Source organism: Episyrphus balteatus, chromosome 4 (assembly GCF_945859705.1).
Source record: "Episyrphus balteatus chromosome 4, idEpiBalt1.1, whole genome shotgun sequence".
Classification (NCBI taxonomy): Eukaryota; Metazoa; Arthropoda; class Insecta; order Diptera; family Syrphidae; genus Episyrphus; species Episyrphus balteatus.
The window spans coordinates 15,806,866-15,828,268 of record NC_079137.1 but is presented as its reverse complement, the minus strand read 5'-3'; the positions used below and the strand labels follow the sequence as shown (position 1 = coordinate 15,828,268).

At 31.7% G+C, this 21,403-nt stretch overlaps 1 protein-coding gene and 1 long non-coding RNA gene across 5 annotated transcripts in view; one reads left to right on the top strand and one right to left on the bottom strand.

Annotated features, from left to right (window-relative positions):
• Positions 1-21,403, bottom strand: part of LOC129918049 (supporter of activation of yellow protein) — a 39,612-nt gene that overhangs the window by 17,049 nt on the left and 1,160 nt on the right. Inside the window, exon 1 of one of the 4 annotated variants that reach the window (XM_055998369.1) lies at positions 6,359-6,999. The exons of the other annotated variants lie outside the window; for them this stretch is intronic. The gene's annotated coding sequence lies outside the window, so the exon portion shown is untranslated. Of the gene's footprint in view, positions 1-6,358; positions 7,000-21,403 lie in introns of those variants that run through there. 4 annotated transcript variants of the gene reach the window in all.
• LOC129918053 (uncharacterized) lies at positions 2,436-21,316 on the top strand. The gene is made up of 3 exons (XR_008772913.1): positions 2,436-2,722; positions 20,643-20,924; positions 20,994-21,316. It is a non-coding gene; the product is annotated as an uncharacterized LOC129918053 (long non-coding RNA).

Sequence of the window (21,403 nt, the reverse complement as noted above, 5' to 3'; positions counted from 1 at the left end):
CATTAAGTTTATTTATTTCAATTATTCCTACTTTCTCTGACTGACAATTTCTATCGAAATCATGGTGAAGCTGTTTACAAAAAATACATGCACGTTATTGCTGTAGAAATACCTATAGATAAGTGAATAAGCATCGACAACTACGAGATCTGATATTACTATAATAAAACTTCCAGCTGGAGTACTAAAGAATTCGAAATCACAGTAGATGTACATGTATAACAGTCTTTGATTACCAGCTTGAAGATTAAATGACGGACCCAAAAGTACATCCGTTATTCCTTAGTGAAGGAGTAACATAAGCTACATAAGGGTTCGCCGGGTTAAATTCAGAAAACGGCGGCAAGCCTTTCGGTTCTATAGTTCCATTTTTGAGGCCAACTGAATTCTGGTGGTTTTGAATCTGCTTGTAAGCTTTAAAATTTACATATTTGTTGCAACTTTTTTCGCTATGCTTTATTTCCTTAAAGGTTTTCGAAGCTGAGAATATAAAGCAGTTTAAAAATTACAGCATTTCGAGAACAAAAACAAAACACAACTTTTCTAAAAATGTTCGTTAAAAATGTGAAATTTAAAAAAAAAAAAAGTATTAACGGAACCTATATTTTAAATAATCTTCCAATTTCGTCAGCGCGTCCGTTTTTTCAAATATTTAAAACTATCCTAAACTAAAAACTTGCCAAGCCATACAAAAGTCAACCGATAAAAAACAACAACAATAATGGCCAATTATAATAGACGTACTGAACGTAGGAACTGTTTAAATACGCTATTGTTAATTTCAAAGTGAGTACATCTGACATATTTATTTGGTTTGCAATTATGTAGTTAACTATAAAAATCAGCTAAAAAACTTAAAGAAATATGTACTTTAAATTTGAATACAAAGTTTTCAACTTTTCATTTGAATGTTGTTAGGTGTTTTAGATTTTTTTTGTTAATTCCATTTATCAGCAATACTTAAATCATATTTAAGAAGAAGAAGAAAACGTAAACAAGAATTTGTTTTTTTTCTTCTTCTTAATATTAGCCAGACAACGGGCAATATTCTTTTTAGGTGCACGAATTTAATCAAATTCCCCTAAAATAATATAGTTTACAGTGAGTTTTCACTGTAAAATATATAAATGTTGGTAATCATCAACTAAAAATTTTACGTATAAGAAGGGTACAACAGCATCTTACTGATGAGCCCAACTGTTGTGCCTGGGCGAAACGCATTATTGTGGACTAAAGGTCAAAAACAAAACATCCAATTAAATCATATTTATTTAATATTTTTTTAAAACAAAACACTTTAAAACATATCGCAGGAGAGATTGATTAGAATTGGTACATGAAAAATAACCTACCCCTTTCTAATTTCTGTATTTATTAAAATAGAATAAACATGTATACCAAACAATTAAAAACCAACCAGGCAAATTCACGACGAAAAAACGTATTACCTCAAAATTAAGCGAAAGCTTCAACTCCATGAAAAAAAGACACATGGAAATTGAAAGTAAAGCAAAAACCTATCATCATCTAAACAAAAAAAACCCTTAAACCAATCTATCACCTTGCCAGTACCCAGTAAACAAACTCGTCGTACCAAACACTACACAATCTTTTTGAGTCTGTCATTTCCGCCGCTACAGCTGCTATTGTTTGTTATCAACCACACTCTTTTCCTTGTCACGGGTGGTTCTACTCTCTCCTCTATCAATGGCGTTCGCTCACACCCCGCAAAAAAGTACCGGCAACGGCAAGTAAAACTAAAAGTTCAATGACATCTAACCAAAACAAAATGTGCTGCCGCCTGTTGGCAGTCGCCAACATTATACTGCTTCAGAACACTTTTTTACTTCTCTCTTAAAAGAAAAGAAAAAAAAAATGTAGACGAGACAAACAGAAAATTCATCGATGCAAATGCAAAATATGAAAACCGGTCTACCGCTACTCGGCCGCTTTTAAGTTGAGGTCCACTATCGAATGCCAACACATGTGCCACATTATGCTCCTCTATGTATAGCAACTGAACCAGGAAAGCTGATGGTCTTTAATTTAGATCTGAATTCCACAAGAAAAAATTCTTAAAATTCTTGACGAAACCAAATAGAAAAGGTCAAACTCCCTTAGTGCAGGGAATTGATGTTCAGAGGTCAAGGTCAAAGATAAAAGACCGATCTATTATTAGTACAATAGATGTGCAACAGATTAAATATAGTAAAGATATTTACGGGGAGCGGGGGTGAAATCGTTCACTCCACTTTACAAAGACGAAGGCAAAATATACAAATGATATGTCATTCTCACTCGCTTAGTTGCCGGGTCGTCTCTCTCGCGCGCCCAAACTCTAGCTGGCTCTCCTTTTTCAATTTTGGAATAATTTTAATCTGCGCCTGCATTCGCACTCTGTAGCGGCAATCCGGTCGACATTTGTGAGTAGCTCTTTGATGCGGAAGGTAACACACTAACAATATCAAGCTAGCAGCACCGTTATTGCTTCTGCTGCTGATTAGTGAGCTTGCGCTACTAGTCTGGCATTCATCTAAGGCAGGCGGTGAAAGGAATCCCCCGACTAGAGTTTGTTGATTACAAAGTTGCGTTCGTCGGTCGTTCGGTCGGGTGTTCGGCCAGTGCTTTCGTCATCATGGGCATAGATGACATCGATGAAATATCTTTAGTGTGCTGTTGTGTCTTTTGTCGCTCGTGGTTGGTTGATATTGTTTTGTTTGGGGTAGGTAATGTTACTGAGAATAAGAGTTCGAGGTTTGAATTATTTCGTACGAATTGGAATAACATAAGAACATTGATGAAAAAGAAATAGAAAGAATAGTTTTTTTTTTATTTTTGTTATGTGAAGAAACTTTTGTGTGTTTTTCCGTAAATCTTTGTTTGTGGAGTTGTTAAATAGTATATTTTGACATTTACCTTGTGTACGTTGTAATTTTTTATTTAAACTAATTATTTTAGATGTATATGTTTTTGTTTTTTAACTGTGTTAATAACTCTCCAATATAATAGCGCGCGCCAGAACTCATACGGGTTGTTCATTTTTTTTTTACCGAGAATGTTCCCAAAAATATGCCCGCGGAACTATTTAGACTATGCTCTCTTTAAACTGTTCCACACTTTTCAGTACATTTTCTTGGGATCGATTTCAAATAATTATTATCCTGAAAAGTTAGAAGAGAGTTTGGCTCATTTTTTTTTGCATACAACCCTTTATGTATGTTTAGCAACATGATTGAAAGAAATATATTTTTTAGGTGAATTTCAAACACAAACACTAAAAACGATGCTGTGCATAATTAAATAATTAAAGTGTAGTTTTTGTATTTTTGAATAATACAAAAGCATCTCTTTGATTACACTGCCCAACACACAAAAATTTTCCAGACCGTTGTTTATCAATTCTTACTAACTTTAGAGTGCTGATTCCAAAATTATCATTAGTTTTTTTTTTTTTTCTAGCAGCTCTAGTTTTTAAATTATTCATACATGAAAAGGCATAGAAATGCATACAACTTTCTTTTTGTTAAATTTTTTTTTATTTACAATTTTTTTTTGTATTTTTATTTTGCTAATTGAACCGAAATACATTAACATTACATTAGAAACAAATTTTTCCAACAAAACTTTAAGAACGCTTGTAATAATAACATCTAAAAAAAATAATATGAAATTACCCCACAAATGTGAAAAATTAAAATATCTAAACAAAAATAGTGCTTCTAGGAAGCAACCAATGCGATTTTTAGGCTTATTGAACCAAAATGCATTAGGTTCAATAAGAAAAATTCTGGACAATGTTAACAAGCAGTTAAAATAAGCATAACTTTAAAATAAGTACGAATTAACCCCCAAAATGTGGAAAACTAAAATATTTCAAAAAATAAAGCTCCTACAAAAAAAATTAATGTGATTTTTAGGTTAACTGACAAGTTAAAGGCTAATGCTCGATTAAAATTTATAGTTGGGAAACTCAACTATAAAATTTAACCTAGAGTTAGCATTTAACCTGGAGCTCCGATACAAATTATTGAAAATTTTTAGCCGAGCTAAAATGAGTCCCATACAAATTATCGATAACTTGTATGAGAATTTTATCTCCGCTAAAATTTAGCTCGAACAGCGTACCAGGCTTGAGTTATTAAATTGGTTTTTGGTATTGTGAAATATGTAGAATTAAGGTAAAAATTAAAGAGAGCTTTAAATTTGATTATAAGTAAGGCCCATTGAGTTTAATATAAATTTTCTGGAAAATTTTAATAAAAGCTCAAAGTAAGAAAAACTTAAAAATTAGTATGAATATTTCCCCAAATATGAAAAATATGAGAAACCAATTATTATTTTTGAGCTAACTGAACCCAAATCTATAAAATTTGATATAAATCTTTCTGGAAAATTTTACAAAGTTGAAAATTGTTGGCCAGTGTTATTTATATTCAGAGTTTTAAGATTTAAGTTGTAAAACAATTCTTTTGGTTTTTGGTTATCACAACCAAATTCAGCACTTTCATTGAATTTTAGATTTTATTCACAATGTGTTTCGATACTATGTATGTTCCAATTTCCCGATATGTTTTTACAAATGTGTAGTTAAAAAACTGCCTTCTTCTTGAAGAAAACACCTGTACTGTATTTATACGATAGGACTCGAATTTTATAATTGGCCTGATTATTTAAAAAAAAAAATTGTTGAACAAATTCTATTCAGCATTCAAAGATTACTTGAAGTAATAATATGTCATATGGCCAGATTGCATGAACATAAATTTTCCACCTTTATCGTTCTACTTTTTGATGAATTACATTATTCAACTGGTGAGTTCCTAACTTGCTAGTCTTTAGTGGTATCACAATGGACCCATAAGGGTCTTAGTGTGTTAGTTAATTGTCCTTTTAAGACAATTAAGAAGAGTAGGTGGAATATGTAAAATATATTGATTCAAGAAGATATGGATGTAAGTTGTAAGTTGTGCAGTGATAGTGCAGAAAAACCAGCAAAAATCGAATGAGGGACAACACTTTTGCACTCAATTTGTGAATTTTGTTTTAGCAAAGCTTTCTGCAGTAGGTTTTCCCAAACATCAACATTGAACAAAATAAAACCAAGATAAAAGAATTTGCAGTTAGATTTAGCATTAAGCTTCCATTCTTATCGAAAACTACGGTTTTGTATGTCAACAAAAAACACAACTAATGTCTTATTTATTCAAAAAAAAAACATAAAACATATTATCTATATGGAATCTTTTCTTAAGCTTCCTTTAATATATTTTTATTATTTTAATAACCAATTTTTAAGAAAAAAATTTTCTTTGCTTGGCCCAGGCACTTAAAACAAAACCGATTACACAAAATACTAATCAGAAGAAGAAGAAAACGTAAACAAGAATTTGTTTTTGTTTTATGGACTTTATGAAATAAATTCAATTTGATATTTTGTTTTTGACCTGTAGTCCAAAATACTAATCTTTAATGTTTTTTTTGAGAATCGGCTGCTATTGAGTTTCTAATCTCATTTTGAAAAACAAGCTCTTGGCGTTAAATTTTCTAAGCACTTAAAATACAAAAAAAGATATTTATAAAGATTTTGAAATCAATACATGTACACTACTTGTAATATAAAAACGCTTTTAAATGTACATCGAAAGATAGTTATTTCAGCCGTAGTAGATACTTTAAATTGATTATTAAAAAAACAATATATCTACGAAAATACATTACAATGGCATAGGTACCAAAAAAAATATATGTAGGTACAGTACACAGTTTATATACACTTGATAGGTAAATAAGCTACCAAACTCTAAGTAAATAAAATGCAAACTCTACTTAACCCGACTATTAAAAACGACCTTGGTGGCATTTGCTTTTGTTCGTGTTTTTTACAAGAAAAAAAAAAAACAATTATTGTTACAAAAAAAAATATTAATGCAACTCAATTAAGTCTCTAATTGCAAACAACAACTAAAAAAAAAAATGAAAGAAGGCGGGAAGGCTAATTACATAAACAAAAAAACTGAAACCACTAAAACTAAGCTCGGCTCAGCGAGCAAACGATATGAATGGAGAAAATTACTTTTTATTCACTTGATGGCACTTACACAAAAAAAAAATGGTAAATTACAACTCACCACACATCGTTCACAAATCAAAACAAATAGGTAAAATGTTTTCATTAAATTTAAGTTGAGTGTAAAACCCTTTTGGGTAATTAATGAATTTTATTTCAATAAAATTTAAATCGTATGGGTAGACAAAAATATGTGTAACTTCATGAACGGAAAGCAAAATCCGAAAGTCATTTCAACCCACCCCTTGCCTCCTCTCAGTCTCTCAGCAGACACCTAAGAGACAAACTCACCACACGTTATGTTCCTTTACTTCATTTTACGTTGTTCATTGCACCATTTAAGTGTGTTTTTTTTTTATTGATAGTGCCTTGTTCGTATGGTCGGAACAGATTGAAGCAAGTGAAATTGGCAGGGCTGCACTCCCCTTTCATGTCACCGCGACAAGCCCAGAGATTTCTCTATATCCAACCAACCGACCTCCACCGATTAATGAAAAATTACACGCACTTTTTCGCTCACATACGGTATCTATTTTATTTTTTGCTTCAACTTATCAATTATTTATGTATAGAATATAAATACACGCGATTATGAATTGTTAGTCTATAGAAACGAGTACGTACGCTATCGTTCGACGTCGTTAAGACGTCAAGCAAACCAGTATCCAACCGTTGTCGTTGTTTCTAGTCTCGACTGTCAGAAAAGGGGATACCAAATAATAACAGATAAAGAGAGAGACAGAGACAGAGAGAGAGAGAGAGAAATCCATAAAATAAACTCATGATACTCAGAGCGGAGCAGATACGAAAAAACAAAAAACAAAAAAGCAAATTTACTTGAAACTTGAAAGTACACTTGCGTTGCAAGTTTTCTCCTTCCCCCACCGAATCCCGAACCCCCTATCTTTCAACATACTGACTGAAGTCGTAGGAAAAACTTTGCAAAGAGAGCCACATGACGACATGACACACAATGCAGGCCAAAGTGTAAATGGAGAACACAAAAGCATTAATATTAATAAAAAATAATAACAAGTTAAGTCAAGTGATGACTGACGAATAGCAAAGAAAAGAAATGTTAATAAAAACGGAGCAAGCTGGCAAATAATACGTTTCTTTGACCCTATGGTGAGTTATTGTAAAGTTGTGACTTTATTTTTTTTTGTGGTATAAGAGACTACCTATGTAGAGAACAAAAAAACTTCACAAAACCAATTCAGAATGGTGGTGAATCAGAATCGGTGGAGCTCGCTGGGGACTTTTTCAAATTTAGATGAAAATGACATGAGAACTCATGTAAAGTTGAAATGGAAAAAATGAGTTGAAGACTTAACAGCAGAATTGGAATGAGCTTTTTACAGGTTAATAGGGGTATTGCGAAGTAATTATGTATGTATTGTTTTAGGCCTACGAGTATTTCATATAGAAAAGTAATTACCAATTGTCTAATTTTATTAAATTTACTTTGTTATTTTTTCATACTAATGTGTTAATGTGATTAATATTTAAAAAAAAAATGATTTTCGTTTACGAAACAAAAGAATCTAAAATTATTTTTCTACCTTGAATAAATCAAATTTTCCTCTTTTTGTTCCGGTTTCTTTGTAGTTTTTGTTCAACATTTTGAGGTTTTGATGAATTGTTTTTGTAAAACCACAATTTTTTCAACAAATAGGGCACACTAATAAGCGATTGCTTTAAGCCAACTTTGAAACCATGAGTGATAAGCATTACACATAAATGACTAATTGAATTATGAACTACAGAACTGAAGTTTTACTACTAATTGAATATTGACATCCAACGGGTACATTATTATTACCTTATCAGGAATTTATAAAGAGAAAGAGGTGTCAAATCGGAATGAAGGTAATTGACAAGACGACTTCTCAAACAACTTGTCTTATTAATGTTCGGGTTAATAGTTTTTATAAGGTAAGTTGTTTCATTCATAGCTTAGAAATTTTATCGTTACTCGGTCACACATAAATTTATTTTGCTGATAAGAAAATTTTAACCGTACAAAAATCTTTCATTTCAAAAAGCAAAAATATATGTGTCCTTTCATGCGTTTGGAGCCACAATTCATTGTGAAAAAGCCATCGATGACATCACCAATTTCCATTTCTGGAAGATGATTATGGAGCCAGGAGCCCCCCCACACAACAATAACTGAATAATAAACTGTGGGTATTTTATCAAGACTGCCTTCTAACTTACAACTTATGAGGAACCATCTTTCGAACCTCATTCAAAGGGCTGACCAGGTGAACTGCTAAAAATGGCATTCACCTTGAACGATGATGACTGGTAAAATATCCGTCCACTCGACCTATAAGATGTGAAAACAGCGATCTTAATACTCAAATCGCATTAAGCTGATGGTGCGGATGACCTACGGACCGAACTGTTCAAAAGCAGTTTGTAATCTAAATGAGGCGATAAGAAAATTCGCTATATCCATTTTTTTTTTTTTTTTTTCAAAAATGAGATTATCTAAATTTCGTTAATTTATTTTTAGTGAAAAATGATGCAAAGAATAAAATCGAATAAAGTAGAAAAAGCAAAGTAAGTTGTTCATTTAATGAATCTTGCATTTAATAACATTTCATGTTAAGTTCTAAGCGTCTTGTTTCAAAAATTAAAAAAATTCAATAAGTTTTGAAAGCAGTTAGCAAATCTAAGCGCAAAGCAAATCTAATACCTATTTAAAGAGAGATAAAGAATTTAAGAATAATGGAATTTCGTTGGTGTTCCTTCTATAGGAATGTCGACTTGCACCTTAATATGAACTAATATCCTTCTTAAAGAAGAATGTCGGAATAATGAAAAATTCTTAACTTTTTTTTGATAAATTTACCAAAAGGTGTAGGTTGAAACCTTTAAACAAACTTAATAATGTAACATGTGCGCCGTGATAAATATAAACTTCTTAAAACTATATGTACACATTGAACATTCCTTTGGAGATAGACAGCATTCAGTCGGAGATAATACTACAAAACAGTCATTCACCCTTATAATTTTTTGAAAACATTTATGCATAAGAGTTAAAGACTCAACACAAAGTACACATATACAGGGTGTCCCAAAAGTAATGGATCAAACGAAATATGCTGATAGGCCAACTGTAGGGCTTTCAGAATTTGGTAACTTGTTCATCCCAAATCCTTACGGTTTTCGATTTAATGCAGTTTTTGTGAAATTTCGAAAAATCCCGACTTTGAAACAGTATTTTGCTTCCTCCGCTCATAATTGATTTCTGTTTTTTACAATTCTTTCACTAAAACATTGCCTAATAATAAGTTATAATTAATTAATCAAAATATTTTTCATTTCATACGCCATTTTGCTGCAAATTAATTAACAGTTCCATGTTTTATAAAAACTCAATTTCTTTCTTTTATTTCAGAGCAACACCCTGAAAAAAATTTGTATGGTGTGACACTGGTTTATTATTTTGAAAACTTGTCGTGTTATTGCAGTTTTCAAAAATGTATAAAAATTTCCAAAGTTGAAATTAGAACGAAAGATATTACAAATTGAATGCAAAAAAAAACAGACGTTTTCAGCGCAAAATAACAAACAAAAATCGAGGCTTTTGTTCAAAAAGAAATAAACAAACAACAGTAGAGAAAATGTGTTTATTTTTCTTTGTTATTTTTCTCTGAAAAGCCCTGTTTTGTTGCTTTTAAATTGTAATATCTTCAGTTCTAACTTCAACTTTGGAAACTTTTATACTTAAACCAGTGCCACACCATACAAATTTTTTACAGGGTGTTGCTCTGAAATAAAAGAAAGAAATTGAGTTTTTATAAAACATGGAACTGTTAATTAATTTGCAGCAAAATGGCCTATGAAATGAAAAATATTTTGATTAATTAATTATAACTTATTATTAGGCAATGTTTTAGTAAAAGAATTGTAAAAAACAAAAATCAATTATGAGCGGAGGAAGCAAAATACTGTTTCAAAGTCGGGATTATTCGAAATTTCACAAAAACTGCATTAAATCGAAAACCGTAAGGATTTGGTATGAACAAGTTACCAAATTCTGAGAGCCCTAAGGTTGGCCTATCAGCATATTTCGTTTGATCCATTACTTTTGGGACACCCTGTATTATCTATACTCAAGACTTCGGGTCTTCCTTTATTTTTTGGTGATAAAAACAATTTCCATACGAATGCGGTTTGATATTATTTGTTGTTTTCGTTCATCCAAAATAAAATGTCGAGTGGAGATGTAAACCAAATTATCACTGCACAATATCATTGAAAGAGATATGACCTGCAGCTCTGCACTTCTGCAATGTTCGGAGTGTTCTTCGAGTCTTCAAAATCAGTTATACCTTTCATTGATTTTTAATATTAAGCGATTTATGTTTTGGGACTTATAGATTCGACAGATTTTTGATTGTGAAAACCAGCTCATACGTTTCCCATAATAGTTACCTACAATAATACAAAGTAAAATCTCTGAGAACTTTGTTTAAACAATGTCATGTTTTATACAATCGTAAGTGTATTTATGAAAATATTTTCGATTTAAACCCACCAATACCATTCACAGCAATAAAAGCAGACAAAAATTAAACAAAATTTGTAGTCGCTAACATGAAATACCAACAGGCAGTCGTCGACCGTCGTCGTGTTGTTGTGTTGTGTATTTTTCAATTCAATACACAAATCTGAATTCTGATGAGTTTCAGGCAGCTCGTTTTTGAGTATTTTAGTTCATGAAATCTAAATACACAAACAACAACAACAACACACCAACACACCAACACAAGCCATTGCGCCGCGCACACAAGGCCAAACGCTCAAAACTGACGAAATAATAAAACTGCTCCCCTTGTGCCAGCCACACCGAAACCATATATATGAAAATTGAAACTCACCACACCGTGTGATTAATATGTACTTTCTGCTGGTCTGAATTTAATAGTGTTGGTAAGTTTTTGGTGAGAGAAGTAGAGAAAAAAAAAGACCAGAAAACGCAATACGGGGACCAATATGAGGTGGGAATTTATTTCTGATCTCTAAAAATAATCACATGTTGATGGGAATCCAAAATGAACTACAGAACTGTTACTTATGGATTTGCATTTCAAGCATTAGATGCATTCTTTGCTTGTCTTCCGCCAAAGCAACAGACAAGAAACAAAATCAATTTCAATCGTAGGTACGTGTTTTGTTTGAGATATGCTTTTCCACATTACTTGTCGTTGGCCAGCAATTTGCTCATTCAGTTGCAGTAGAACGTCGAGTTATCGTTGTGTTGTAGAGAGAGATCGTGTTTCTGTGCGCGAGAGTCGAAAATGTCAAAAAAGAATTTATAGGGAGGAAGAGCAAAAAAATAAACGAAATTTTATTTATGAAATTTTTAACTGTTCCCGATTTTCCATTTCTTTTTTGTTTGTTTTCATTTCTTTTTTTTTGTATCATATCATATACACATGTAACTATGTAATAAAAAGGCAAAACAGGTAGCTTCTTTGGAGAGCTCTTGCACTGGAGTACCGCGCAATGTTGTACATAATATATAAATACCATTACCATTAAGAAAGAATTTGGGGTCACAATGGGGAGCATACAATAGCCATCATGTAGATGACGAATAAGGTAAATTTCTCTTTGTATTTGAAGATTTAAAAGAAAATAATATTCTTACAAAGAATGTTTTATTAAGGGGTGGTAGATATGTAGGTAGGTACATCGATTTAAGTGTATTTGCTAGGAGCAGCTTCTTCGAATACATACCCCAACGTGCAACGAAAAGTACATGACGAGCCCTTTGTTGTTGTAGTAGTTATTAGCTTTGTCCAGGTTAATATAGGTTAAACTCAGATTGATTGATGGGCTGCCTGCGTTCTTCTAAATTATTTATGACTTAAATGAGTCGGTTATTTTCAAAGTGGTTTGGTTTAAAATCACATTTAACACTTTCCACACAACAAAAAAGAATTATTCTCAGTTAACATGTGCATATGGCTTTATTTTCATTTGAAGCGAATGTTCTTTTTATTAATTGTATTTTAATTAGGAACTTAGACTCATTTCAGAATAACCATCTGAATTCATAAAACATAACATTACCTAACTTTGTTCGAAAAAAACATTTTAAAAATTTGTATATCTAATGTGTGGTGGTGACCAAACTTCAACTTTTGGTGATTTGAGTAAATTACTAAACAACTTTTTCCTTACGTCAAACTACAAGGCTTAACACGCCTTTTCAAATAATATATAAAATAATTTAAAATTCATTGGATCTTAATATTTTACAAATATAATGTCACACCTAAATTCACTAACGAGGCACTTCCTAATAAGGAATCTTCTGACTCGGCTTTAATGTAAGCTTGGTGGAGTTAAAGGAACCTATATTTTGTTTGATAAATAAACTGTTATTAAAAGAATTTTTAAAACATGCAAAGCAACGCGAGCACGGTAGTCTTTTATGGTCGTTAGATATTAGAATTATTTATGATTTTAGTTGAAAAGCTGTTAAGTGTTTCCATCAGAACATTTTCTTAAACAGTTTTATTTTGGTACAGCTTCATCGCAGCAAGTTATAATTTCCATTAGAAAAAGTCAAAATTAGCTTATATAGGTCAAACAATTTTTGAGAAAAGTTTGCTTGTATAACTAAATTTTATGAGAAAAACGTTTTGGTGTTTCTCGGCGTAGTTGAAATTCGTATATGAACTTAACAATTTTAGCACGAACAAATGTCATTCGAATAATAACAAATAAAACTACGTTTGGAATTCTATGGAGCTCAGAAAGCAGCAACAAGCATCTCAGTTGTTCCATTTCTGGGGCAGCCAAGTGTTGTTTTCGCTGTAGTATCGTGAGCCTGTAGATTTTTATCGCGGAAATTTATTTTCTCAAGTTTGGCTTGAGAGTACATCGATATATAAGGCGATTTTTAGGAATGGAATGCATCTTGCTATTTCACTAGTGCACTGTGTTTAAATGAAACGAATGTTCCGAAATTTACAAATCACCAGGGACTGTAAGCTTTAAGCATTGGATAATTACAAATAGAAGTGACACCGCAGATTACTCATGCAACTATAGGAGTATCGGAAGATAGATGAACTACATAGGGCTGCGCCTCAACTATCATGTATTTTCGAGTTGCGTCTAAACTAATTATTTTTTTAAACCTTCATAAAAAATTAATAATTATTTTTATATATTTTAAAGAGCTTATATTGATATAAGTTTTCGTATATTGAAAAGTCATATTAGTCTAGCGAACAAGGTCGATGCCTTTTACTCCTACCGGCCTAGGTTCGAATACCGGTAAAAATTGAAAATGTTTTTTTTTTTTTAGGAGACTTTTTTTGACAAATTTAATTAACTTTTATTCTAGTAATGTAAAAAAAAAAAAAACAACTCAATTTCCATTCAGATTCGAACTTAGGCAGGTAAACTTAACAGACATTCACCTTATCCTCTAGGCTATCTCCAAATATGAAATATGAAAACTTTTATCTATATAAGCTGTTTAGGATTTGATTTTGGGTTGCTGGATTTGCTTTTGGATTGTTGGGTTTGCTTTTGGATTGTTGGATTTGCTTTTCTTAATTTTTTGAATGCACAAACCTGAAAACGATACTAGAGACTATGAGAAAACAGCGGAAGTTTCCCTGGGTGTCTACTTCTATTTGTAATTATTCAATGCTTTAAGTCTATGTTGTATAATTTACGGTTGGAAAGAAGAAATTTCCTTATTGCCTTTTGCCAAACGAAACTAGACATTTTTTTGAATATTTAGCAATATTTTAAATGTGCCACTAAAGGCCCTGAAGCATGGATGTCTTTTTATTATGAACACTTCGCATTCCAATAGACAAACGTTTAAAATTGAAAAACTTTGAAAAGACAGCATGTGTTGAAAAAAAATTTAATTCAAAGAAATTAATATACGGCTATAAAGCAGCAGTTTTAACATCTGTTACTAAGTTAAATTGAAGAAAGATGAACATTTTCAGAAAGCATTTATTGGTATGTATTACCTTTTATAGGGACTCTAATTGCTTCTTCAATACATCCATGTACACGTCTGTTTGTATACATACATGTATTTACTTTAAGTTGTATCTTAATTAAACATAAAAGTATCGATTTAAGTTTGTTCTTTAACAAACGCAATTCAATAGAACAAAAAGTTTTTCTCATCAGTCAAACGCATGTACCTATTCTAGTCAGAAGGGTAGCAATTAAAATTCGGTTGCAATTCAGTTGCCTTTAGTATAAATTCTGAAATAATTTCAACTAAAAAATATAAAACCAAATCAATAATACAGTCAGTTAACAAAAATAAATAAACACCTACATATATAGAAGGTAGCAAGCAGCCATTGAAAAATGATTCAACCTTCCCCAAACTAAACCCGTATTTTTATGCTCACAGACAACAATAACGACACCAAAAGAAAACATAATTCTCTCTCTCAATAAGGGTAGTTATTTACGTTCTGTTTTCAGAAGAATCTACACTGTTGTACATAAGTAAAAACAAGGAATACAACGGAAACTACCACCAGCACCAACTCCGTTATCAACCACATTGGCGGAGCGCAAATAGGAACAACAGCAGTGGTGCTGCACAAGTTCTGTCTCGCGCGCAAATCGCTATTTAACAAAATTGCTTGTATGAGTCGCTTGTAGTCAGAGGTTAAATAAAATTTAAAATTAGAAAAATTACTTTTTAAGGACGTAACAAAACTGGATTGGTTTTAAACATTTGAAACAATTTGTAAACGGAGCTTTCTACACAGAAAATTTTAAACTTTCCGCTATAGCTTGGACTTTGAACCCTCTCTTGTCGTCTCAAACCTAATAGTTTGGGAAACATATTGGGTGGGCTGCCTCATACGACTTGCTTGCACATAGGAGCAACTATTCATCAAAGATTTTATTTATTGTTTCAAATTTTGGCTTTGGAGGAAAAACATATATCTGGCGCTTGGTGTAAGCACGATAATTTCTAAAATGGGTATTTTCATTTTAAGCTTTCAAATTTCCATGCAAAACAAATGAAAATATAGGCAAAAAGTATATTAAAGAAGTTTTTTTAATGGAGTTATCATGTCTATACTTGGAGAAAACTATACTACTTACTCTCAAAACCAGACAATTATTTTCGGAGCTACATATATGGGGAACTGTGCAGTTTACTTGTATCTAATGGCGCAGTTCAGAGGGTCTTCTTTCTGAAGGATCGAACAGACAATGCTGGGGTTCCATTCTGCCAACCATATTCGGCAGATGAATTCATGCATACTCCGCTTCAGTCAGCTCCAGTAGTTTGATTGTACCTAAGTTTTGAAGTGACTTGCTTCATCGACGGCATTGAATTGTGCAAATTTAAACTTTAACCTTCTAACGGCCATACTGTTCACTAGTTTAAAAAATACATCTGGATGCAAAATTGTCAAATGTCAAAGATAAATCCAAATCCAAATTAGTTATCCCGATTTTAACTATGAAAATAGTTAAAAAATAGTTCTCTGTGTGATAGTGAATATTATGGATTTGGATTAATTTTTGACATTTCAATTCCTTTACATCCAGATGTATTTTTTAAACTAGTAAATAATATGGCCGTAAGAATAGATAAAAAAAAATTAAATAAATAAAAAAATTGTATACAGGTTGGTATTGGGTCTATTTAAGATACAACAGTTAAAGTGAATTCTTCAAAATGCGTCTATTTTTTTAGTGCATTTTTTTGATTTTTTGTCCGTTTGTCCGTTTATGGTAAATTTTGAATAGTATAATAATTGTATAATTATATTTTTGTGTTTTCATATTTGGTAATTTTTAGTTTCCCGTGATTAATTCAGTTCTCCACAGATTTTTCAACAGACACACCGAAATTATGACTTGCAACAGAAGATGCACTAATTTCAATGTTAAGTTTCGCCGTTTTGCCCAATTTTTTACAAATCGGGGCTTTAATAAGTCTGTCAGTTTTATACGTGCTTGAAACACGTAAAATGCATTACCTTACCTTACCAACGTTGAAAAAGAATGTTTGTCAAAATATTTTTTTCCCTCAAAAATTATACAAAAAATGCAGCCTCGAAGCATAATACCAACTATATGACTGACATTGATCATCATGAGATTCACCATAATATACTTAATATATAACCGTCAACTTCCTTATTTTATGTTTAACCGTTACAGATTATTTTCATCAGTCAGAAAAATGTTCATTTTGTCAAAATACTTTTTCCGACCATTGTATGTAAATTCACTCCTCCGTCCGATAGGCCCGCATGAGGGGTCAAAGGTCACATTTTTTTTTATTTTAAAAAAGTTAAGATAAAAATTATGTTCTGCAAAAAAAATTTTCTTATGAAATTTTCTTGTTGCGTGATCAACATTTGGGGCATTTCACGTGAAACCAGCAGCGAAAAATGTGGTGGGTCGTCAAATTTGTTCATATTTGGTATATGTATTCCTCAATCGAATTAAAAAATACATCTGGAAGGATTTTGAATTTTAAGCCTTGATAGCGGAGTTATGGGCTTCTAAAGTTTTGGAAAACTCTGGGAAGAGTTTATTTGAAAAATTTATATAAATTAAACGAAGGGGTAACAAAATTATTTTAATGATGGATTATACGCAAAATTAGACGTGCTTTTCAAATATGAAATCTAAACCGGAAATAGATTTATTTTTTCGACAGAAAACCGGAAGTTGGCACTTCAAATCCAAATTTAAGAAACTTCGACCATTTTGATATTTTTTTAAATAGTCTTAAAATAAAGCTTATACAATTTAGAAACTACATGCCAAGTTTCAGAGTGGGATATCAAGCCGTTTAGAAGATACATAGGTTTTAGTGAGGGGTCTTCGTGCATGTAAAACCGGAAGTACCCAGTTTTCTCTGCTCTGACCCAGCAGTTTGTACCACCCCCAAATTTTTTTTGCCCATTCGATAGAGCATTGGCTGAATATCATTATCCTGATTTTTCGCACTCGCGAAATTCACCTTTCAGCCGCCATCTTGGATTTTAGTTTTTGTTGAATATCTCGATTTCTATTTATCCTACATAAAAGTTGTGTATGCAAGAAACGTAGGAAATTCAATTTCGCGTCTTTATGTTAAGAGAACTTTTTCGATATTCCTAATATTAAAAAAGTTGCAAGCCAAAAAAGAAAAAAAAAACGAAAAAAATGACAATTTTAAAGTTTTGAGCACTTTTTATCAAAATTATGAAAAAAGGTCCTGAATTTTCTCTTGTAACATAAATCTCTTAAATACTTACTAATCATTTAAAATTCAATATTTGTTAAAAAAAAAAAATAAGAAAAAAGTAAAGATAAAAACACAAACAAAAAAGAGCATTTTTTAACAAAAAAAGTTTAATAACGTTTGTGTTTATAGCGTTACAAAAAAAAGTTGTATAGGAGAGTTGTAGAGAATTTTAAGGAATAATCTTTCCTCGGAAGGTTTTTTCATAATTTTGATAAAAAGTGCTCAAAACTTTAAAATTGTCATTTTTTTCGTTTTTTTTTTTCTTTTTTGGCTTGCAACTTTTTTAATATTAGGAATATCGAAAAAGTTCTCTTAACATAAAGACGCGAAATTGAATTTCCTACGTTTCTTGCATACACAACTTTTATGTAGGATAAATAGAAATCGAGATATTCAACAAAAACTAAAATCCAAGATGGCGGCTGAAAGGTGAATTTCGCGAGTGCGAAAAATCAGGATAATGATATTCAGCCAATGCTCTATCGAATGGGCAAAAAAAATTTGGGGGTGGTACAAACTGCTGGGTCAGAGCAGAGAAAACTGGGTACTTCCGGTTTTACATGCACGAAGACCCCTCACTAAAACCTATGTATCTTCTAAACGGCTTGATATCCCACTCTGAAACTTGGCATGTAGTTTCTAAATTGTATAAGCTTTATTTTAAGACTATTTAAAAAAATATCAAAATGGTCGAAGTTTCTTAAATTTGGATTTGAAGTGCCAACTTCCGGTTTTCTGTCGAAAAAATAAATCTATTTCCGGTTTAGATTTCATATTTGAAAAGCACGTCTAATTTTGCGTATAATCCATCATTAAAATAATTTTGTTACCCCTTCGTTTAATTTATATAAATTTTTCAAATAAACTCTTCCCAGAGTTTTCCAAAACTTTAGAAGCCCATAACTCCGCTATCAAGGCTTAAAATTCAAAATCCTTCCAGATGTATTTTTTAATTCGATTAAGGAATACATATACCAAATATGAACAAATTTGACGACCCACCACATTTTTAGCTGCTGGTTTCACGTGAAATGCCCCATTTGCAAAAAAAAAAAAACGGCAAAAATTGACAACGGAAACCCGATAAAACAAAAGTAACTGTTGAATAAATATGAACCAGTGACAAAAATAAGTGAGAATAGTGAGACATAATTCCTGACGCCTTTTAATGGGCCTTATTCTCATTAATTCTCAAAGAAACTACGCAACGGGCTGTCCAGTTCGACATCATCCTTGCAGTTAATGACTAACTGACTTCATGACTACAATGTACAATCTCTAGAATAAAAGCGTTAACTCGGCAAAATCCAAAATAATGTATGAAAGGTGGAGGAAGGCGCAGTGGAAAAGATAGGTGATACTATAATAATGTAGAACTGGAAGATGTTTTGCTTACACAAGGCTTTAACTTGCAAAAGCATCTTAAACAAAAATTAGCAAAGCTTAAGAATGCAATCAATGCAACATAGAAAGGAAATGCAGTAGCAGTCATTGATGTTTTAAGCTAGTCAGGTATGGGCACATAAACAGTACAAGGAGATTGAGGAACTTCTAAGGTTTTATATGAAGCGCATATTTCACATTGCTTCTAATGTGCAAACTACTTGCTTATGTTGGAAATTGGTCTTTCACCTTTGTTCATTGAATTCTAAAATTGAAGGCGGACTATATCTTGTTGAGAGTGATGAACATGCTAAATGAGCGACGAAGAAGTTTTAAAAAATGTTCAAGATACAACAAGTTGGTACGCAAGCAGAATGGTTGGATCTGGCTCTGCCGTGTAGCATGGAAATTGACTTGAGTATTAAAAATAAAGCAAATTGGAAGAGCATGATGTATAGGCTGAATGTAAATGTAAATTAACTCTATGTAAATTAACTCTATGCCTCAAAATAAAGACAAGAATCTGAATCGTCAATTTTCAGATCTATTAACATCCGTTTAAATCATAATTTTGCAGATAAAAACTATTTTACTGACAACAACAGTATACAAGAAATTATCCATGATGATAAGGTTGAGAGGAGAACCTTTGAGCCTAAATTATGTTCCGCACAGAGAGGATTTACCGTGCCTTTGTTAATTGTGTAATTTCAAAAAAACCAGAACTTGTCTTTATTACAGGAAACAAGATTGAAAGATGGAAACATATGAAATTTAAAATTAAATACTTTTTTACGTTTTATTAGATTTATTATTGAGACTTATTTTTAGCTACGCTCCTTTGGGAGCATTTATCTACATCTTAGTACTTAAAACTGCTTTGAAATACTTTTTCAATAGAGAAATAGTACCTAGTTGAAAGCAACTTTAACTACTAAGCAGAAGACAAATATCCCCAAATGAACGCAGCTAATATGTTATGTTTTTAATACAATGAAATTTTGTTTTTAAATGCTGGGTTACCTTTAAAATTTGAAAATTTGAATTCATAGATTTGTTAATTCTATAATATTATGTTAATTTTAATGAAAATAACGTATTAGTTCAAGATGGAAAAAGCCATTTCCATATTTTTTTAATAAATTGGATAAAAAAATAAACTTATAATTTAATAAAAAACAACCAACTAAACTAAAAGCACTTAAATGTAAGTAAGAAATAGCAATTTACATATGTGTACAAATACAGCACCCGAAACGATAGCATAAGCCTCATGAAAAAAGAGCTCTTTTACATTTCTAACAAAATGTACCCAATTTGGATTGCCAACATCGAATTTGCGACTTCACAGTTCACATGGTTTTCAGGGTCCCTAAATGTTGATAATGCTTATATTTCTTCCAAACCTAGAGACCTATGTACATATTTTGGTAAATTTTGACAAAACGATTGTTTGAACTAAAGATATGATAACGATAGACTCAATCAAGTTGGCAATCATTTATTCATACCTCGAGTTATTTAATCGAATCATTAAGATTAAAAACTTCAAAGATTGAAGTTCTTTCAGAATTACCCCTATTATGAGATTCCAGAATATAGTTTACACTGCAAATAGTTTGTATTGCCCGCCTCGATTTTGAAAAAAAAAATTGTTGCTAGTTTCATGTTTAAATTAATTAATTAATATAAAAGGTCTCATTCGAACGAAACAAATAATCGCCTGGAAAAAAAGTGAACTGCTAGGTTTTCGGGTGGAATTAAAAGCAAAATACACCTTGTCAATACCTTATTTTTCTGTTTGCACTAAAATAGAATTACACTTTACATTAAATTCCCTATAATGTTATTTTCAATTTTATTTCATTTATAAGGCAACACATTGCTTTTTTTTATTTATTGATTCAGTTCAGTCAAAAAGAAATAACAACAAAAAAATCAGTCAGAGCTCCGGAGAAATAAAATATTATGTTGTATACCTACACGAAGACGACCGACGACGGACGACGAATTTAGAAGCATGTGCCATGTGTGTAAAGAGAAGAGCCGTCGCTTCTGGCGCTCGTCATGTTGTATTCGTATTCAAAGACAAATGTGTAATGAACTCGCTGGCAGGAGACAAACTCTCATCAGCCAGCCCGAGCCCAGTATACGATTAAAAACATTTTCTTTTACAAATTCGTTGCGCGCGTAAATATCTACACATACTTTTTTTTTTTTTTTTTTGCTTTTTTCAAAACATTTTATTTATATTTTCAGAAGATAAACAGTGGATGAGTTGAGTACAGAGCAAAGCGATGGCAAACGATTGGGAGATAATTTCATGTTTGTTGAGAGATTCCAGTAAAAGTAAATGCAGTGAGAACAAACTTCACACAATTCATGACGATTACTGAAGAGGCGGGAAATATCAAATGAGTACCAGATTGTTAGCTGCTGCTGCTTATCTGTTAGCATCTGGTCAATACTATGTACACTTTTTTTAGTTACGTCTTACGTGTTGATTAAAATAAAAATATAATAACTCAACCAAGTATATAATATTTATTTTTTTTTTTATGATTGCCTGGCATGTACAATATTACATATATGTGGGTACCTACATAAAATTAAAATAAAAAAATATAACACATTTGACTCAGTAGTGGGTTTGTTCTGTCTTCCATCAT